At 38.2% G+C, this 6,602-nt stretch overlaps 1 pseudogene; it reads right to left on the reverse strand.

The window, feature by feature from the left end:
• The window catches only part of LOC116101400, a 13,535-nt pseudogene that overhangs the window by 4,819 nt on the left and 2,114 nt on the right, over positions 1 to 6,602 (reverse strand).

A 6,602-nucleotide genomic window follows, 5' to 3' on the forward strand; every position in this document is an offset into this window, starting at 1 on the left:
ATGCTTAGTGGAATAAATGGAGTGATAACCTCAGTGTAAGCACTAAAGTAGCTATGCTTCCAACTTTTCAAAATTATTTAAAGAAAAATGAAGCTAGTGATACTATAACTAAATAAGGTGGCCAAGTTCCAACCCCATCAAGCAGCCAAACTTGATATGTTTAGCCAATTGTATCTAGATTAAAAGTGAAGGGTATAAAAATGAGGTGGTTAAATCTACCTCCATGACTGAGGAAAACACCTGATACCAAGCATGTGACAGGTAGTTCCCTGATGGAGACCACGAGACCACTGTCTGAAGCTATGAACATAAATCCTGGGTTTCATTGAGACCTAAAGATGTTGAAGATGTCAGGGTCATACATACTAAGGTGAGCTGCAGAGCAGCAGTGGAACCAACCAAAGACATAGAAATGGGTTACAGCAAGCAAGGATGAAAGGAGTTTGGAATCAAAAATGAATTTGACATCAGACATATAAAAGGAGTGGGTTTTCATTTGTTTGGGACAGTAGCTCCTCCTTATGTTCTTTATCTTCCCTTTTGGAATAGTAATGGACATTCTGAGTCATTGTATTTTGGATGTGATCTGCTTTTTATTTTGAATTTATAAAGGATTAGAGTTAAGAGATTACTGTGAGTCTCAAAATAGACTTAAACTTTGGAGTTTTAAACAGTGTTGAGACAGCAATATACTGTGGGGACTTTTGAAGTTGGACTGAATGCCTAAGGACCAGAGATTGGAAGTCGTAGTTTGAATAAGAATGGCCCCTCAAGACTCATAGGTTTGAATGTTTAGTCATCAGGCCCTGTGCCACTATTGGAAAACAATAAAATGATAAGTAGGTGTGTTGAAGGAATTACATCATAGGTTGGAATTTGAGGTATCAAAAGCCATCACACGCCAGTCTCTCTCTTGGTCTGTGAATCAGGTTTTAGATATTAGCTTCTTTACCAGGTCCCTGCTTTCCTGTGGCCATGCTCCTTGTTATGATGACAGTGAACTAGATTACTGAAACATTAAGCAAACCTCCATTTAAGTGCTTTCTTTTATGAGACTTTCTGTTACTCATGGTGTCTCTTGACAGAATAGAACAGTGACTAAGACAAAGAGAGAGAAACTGAGAGTTCAAGGTTATAGAACCCATCATCATGGAATTTAAAAAAAATATTAAAATCCTGCATTCTAGCAAAGCTGGTGGACCACATGGCTGCCACTACTTATTACATGTAGGTACTTAAGTTTGTGAACTCAGCCTTGAGATTTTTACTTTTCATTCTACTTGTTCTTCTCTACACATCTCCTATATTCCAATACAACCAAAACTTATTTTCTTTTTTAACAACCCAATAGGTATACATAGTACATACAGATGGTCAGACATTTTTATGTAATATGGGGTTGAATTATAAGGTCTAAAACATATATGACTAGAATACAAAATGTAATGAGCAAAAATTAATAATCTATAATGCTAATAAATTACTCCAGTTCCAAACACTTTAACTGTAATAAATGCTCTTTACTGAAATTTGACTTCTGCTTTTATCCAGCTCCTTAGTGGAGTATGTGCCTTAAGTTTCCAGCACACTCATCAGAAATTGTTTGATTAGTGCTCTGATCTGTTGTAGGTAAAGGATGATAAATCCTGAAAAAATAGGACAGAAGTTTTTTGCTTACCTTGTACTCTTTCCTTACCTTGAGGTGCAAATATAGCAGTCAGAATGAAGATTCCCATCAGGGACATGGTAACCAGGTGGGTTAACCTACGTCCCATGTGATTAAGAACAAAATGTCCAATAACACTGACTAATATGCCCAATGTACTAACAAGAAACTGCAACAGGATAATATTAGAACTCAGGTGTTGGAGGTGAATTGACAGGCCAAAAACAGACACTGTAAATAAATATCTGTAGTGAAAAAAAGAAAAATGACATATCGAAATGTTTGGAATTGATGTTCAAGGTGTGTTAATACTATAGCACAAGAAACCAAATTCTAGTAGTTTTACTATGAAGGCATTTTGGCTTTTGGGATTTTTATGTCTAGGATATAATTGTATAGCCACCAAAAATCATTGTGTGATGAGGGAGCACATAAACAGTCTTGAAGTTTGGAAAGTGTTAGTGGGTTTGTGGTATACCTGGTGGGTCTTTCCATACATTCGCCTATATGAAGGTTCCATTATTATGTTTATACATATTCTTGAGGTGGATGTATTTATGTACATTGTATTGGAATTTTTATCTTCTTTGAAGTGGAATGAGACAAGTTTCCACCGTGATTGGAATTATCAGCATCATAAGCATGGCAATAAGCCTGGATATATACATTCCTCACTGCACAGTAAGTACAGTGTGGCAATAAGCCTAGATATATACATTCCTCACTGCACAGTAAATACAGTGTGGCAATAAGCCTGGATATATACATTCCTCACTGCGCAATAAATATAGTGTAGCTGTACTCAAAACTCTTTGACTACTTCTAGCAGCAGAAATTATCATATTCTACCTCAAATCTTTCAGTGATAAAATCTGTCTCTATACTATTTCAATAGGCACATTGTAAGCCTACCTCATAAAGGACAGGAGACATATCCGCTTACGTAGGATGGGTGTGCGGAACAAGTCTCTTGGAGAAGGTTTTGTCTTTGCTGCTTCAAGTTCCTTCTTCATACTTGTTCTCACAAACTTCAAAAATAAAACCAAGAGTCTATTTAATTGTCACAAAATGATGAGAACTCCAGAGAAATACAGATACTTGTAGAAGACCAGCTTTATAATTATTTCTGATCTATAGTGAAAGGGTGAACATCAAAGATACATTTGCAGCCAAAAATTAGAGTAAAATGAAAGCCCAGGAGCCAAAATCACTCAAAGAATTTCTACACTGAGATAAATTAAACAAGGGATTATAGATGCCTATTGGACATTAAAAGAGTCCTTGGAACTGGAAATAAAGATTAGAAAGGAAAACAATTGAAGAGCTATTTAACATAAAATTCAAATTTTATTTAGACTGTTAAGTTTAAATGCTACTGCTGCTTATGTTGGGCTTCTACTGATTCTGAATGACTGAAAATAGATTCTTGAAAAATAATTCTTTTCAAGGCTCTTTATTTTCATTTAGACCTCATGCTATTTAAAGGAAGACACAATTCACTGTCTTCATGATGCCTAAAATTTAGTTGAGGATGATATTAAGAGTTCTATCTCCAAGTCTCATGTTGGAATGCTGGTGGTGATACTTTGGAGGGTAATAAGCCTTTAGGTAGTGGAGTCTTCCTGTCAAATAGGTCACTTCTAATCTAGCCTTCCATCGCAGTCATGAATGCTGACCTTGGTGATATGAGAATCTTCTGCCACCAATACCTGCCTTCACAAATGCTGCCATGGTCTGTCTACTATAATTAAACTCTTGAATTCATGACACACACTGAGGTTTTTCTTCCTTTAACCTGTTTCTGCCAGGAATTTTAGTCATAGTATTGTGAAAGTAATCAATATAGAAAATATGTACCAGATATGTGAAGTTGTTGCACAGATAAAGCTGAGTGTAGTGTTCTTCATATTTGGTTGTACTCTGCTGGTGAATTTGGAGGAGTTCTTAGATGCTATATAAAAAATCCCTAGAGTTCTATGACCAGAGATTAATGGAGGATTGCAGCTGCATACTGTCCATGATATGAAAACATCCAGGAGGTTGAATTTATACTATGAACTGAGTAACTTGAAAACAAAAAATTTAAGATTGTGCAGCATTTAGGCTGTGTTGTAGTTGGACAGAGAAGCAAATAGATATTTTTGCTCAGTTAGATTCATCTGCTTTTTAACCCAAGCCTCAATTTCAGCAGTACAATCCCTTCTTTAGCTAGGATCCTTTTACTTCAATTAAACCAAGCAAGATAATCATGTACAGGAATTTTAAGTATCCATGCATAGCTAAATAGCCCCTATATGTATACCTATAGTGCAGTATCCCAAGTGATTATTGATACTTGTCATGTTGGAAAATAAAATTAGCCACCAAAGATTACTGTATTGTTAACTTAAAATTCAAACACACCACTTTTAAGTCCTAAGACTTGGTCTTATTCTTTTCTACACAGCCTCATAGACATTTAATCTTGAAGGGAAAACTGCATTTACTTCAGTGACACAATCTTTATAATCCTTTTTAAAGATTTATTTTTTATTACTTTTTATAAATTATTTTATTTATTTACATTTCAAATGTTGTTCCCCTTCCCAATCCTCCATCCATGAGCCCCTCAACCCATCCTTCCTCTCCATCTCTTAGAAGGTGCTCCCCCACCCTCACACTCCTACCTCACCCCTCTAGCCTCTCCCTTCTCTGGAGAATCAAGCCTATACAGGACCAAGCGCATCCCGTCCCACTCAGGCCAGACAAATAAGTGCTCTGCTACATACATAGAGGCCTATGTATGCTCTTTGGTTGGTGGCTTCATCCCTGAGAGCTCAGAAGGATCAGGTTAATTGCTACTGCTGTTCCTCCTATAGGGTTATAATGCCCTTCAGCTCCTTCAATCCTTGCCCTAATTCTTCCATAGGAGTCCCAAGGCTCAGTCCAATGGTTGGATGTGAGTAACTGCATCTGGCTTAGTCAGGCACTCAGAGGACAGCCATGCCAGGCTCCTTTCTGCAAGTACAACTTGGCATATCAGCAATAGTATCAGAGTTTGGTGTCTGCACATGAGATGGACCCCAAGTTGGTGTGATCTTTAGATGGCCTTTCCTTCAGTCTCTGCTGCATATTTTTCTCCCTACATTTCTTTTAGATAGGACCAATTATGAGTCAAAAATTTTTGAGATGAGTAGCCTTATCCTTTAACTGTGGGCCATATCTATCTACTGGAACATTTCCAACACCACTTAAATGTACAAATTCCTATGACTTTCAGGTGATACCTATAAAGTCTCCCCAATGTGACTGCCTAAAAATGAACTGGACAAGATGACAAACATGCTAAATTGAGCTGGGAAAGTCCTCAAAGCCTGTACTGTCCAGGAAAGAATTACAGGAAAGAAAGGAAAGCTGAGAGAGGGAGAAATCATATTCCCCGAGAAAAGGATACCAAGTGGTTTCCAATATCAAATGGTCAGCACTGAAATCACAAACACTGATTAGGATTTACTCATGTATCTAGGAATATAAACATATATGCATATAACAAGAGTGTATATAAAAACAAAGCAAAGAAGTCATGAATATTATAGGGAGCCTAAGAGGTATATAGGAAGATTTGGAGGGATAAAGGAGAAGGGGTAGTGAGTGGGGTCCACATGGTGAGGTCGATAAATGTGAATTATGTGTAGTCCCTTGACTACTGTTACATGGAACACAGCTCATCATGCCATCTTATGGAGCCATGCAGGACCCCAGGAGCATCCTGCTTCCCTGCGGAGGACTGCAGGGGCCCCAAATACATACAGATTTGACAGTTTTCCCAGTAATGCCTGGCATAGACAGCAGAAGGAAGCAATGTCCTATTCTCACAGATCCATTGTCAGGTTCTGCCTGCCTCCCCAAGGAGTTCTGCTGGTATCAAGGACATCCAGGCAACACAAGTGATAAACAGATGACTAAAGGATAGGTAAGAACACAAACAAGAACTAGGTCAATATAGAACAACCAGAATACAACTATTGTGCAAGAACAAGCCCTGAATATGTCAATACAGCCAAAGCACAAGAAGAAGACCTTAAATTCAATTTTATGATGATGACAGATAACTTTAAAGAGGAAATAAATGAATCCTTTAAGAAATACTGGAAAAGATGCTGCCTTCCTTTTTAGTTTCATTGATTTATTTTCATTGTTATCCATGTGCGTGTTTCTTTCTCAGTGTGTACATGTATCATATATAGAAGTGACTATAGAAGCCAGAAGATGGTATTGAATCTCCTGGATCTGTAAATATAAGTAACTTTGGGACAACAATGTGAATATTGGAAACCAAACACTTATATTCTGGAAAAGTAGTAGTTTCCATCTGTGCCTGGAGCTAACCCTGTGCCACAGCTCTCCACAAGCCAATCCCACCCAGACAGAGCTAATCTCCAACACACATCCTGTGTTTCTGGCATCTACCACATCCAGGAATCTCCATTTCAGCACAGGATATTCAACTTCACAGAATTATGGAGTACTCTCTGAGGGAATGCTGCAAGCGCCTCCTGTCATGCCACACATCCTAAGGCCTCTGCTGCATTTAGAGAATGAATCAGTACTCCCTGACTCACTTTATCTTCACTTCATGTTTGCAAAACCAGTACTATGTGGTCACACGCTCACATTCTGTCAGCAGCTCAGAGTGGAGTCTGGTCCTTTTGGACCACAATCCTATTGCCTTCCATTTATTAATCCCCATGAAAACAATTTCCCCGGGGCAATTGCTTTCCTGGAACATGCATTCCCATAAACTGAGTCAAGGGCCTCAGTTCAAGCTCCTTCTGTTTACAGGTTTCTGCATTTTCACAAGTTGAGTCATTTGATCACTGTACACTTGTACTCATGGCTGCTTTCCTTCTGTCTGGTATGGAGCATGATGTCTCACTGGAGGCGATGCAAACTCTTA

This window comes from Mastomys coucha, unplaced genomic scaffold (genome assembly GCF_008632895.1).
Source record: "Mastomys coucha isolate ucsf_1 unplaced genomic scaffold, UCSF_Mcou_1 pScaffold21, whole genome shotgun sequence".
Classification (NCBI taxonomy): Eukaryota; Metazoa; Chordata; class Mammalia; order Rodentia; family Muridae; genus Mastomys; species Mastomys coucha.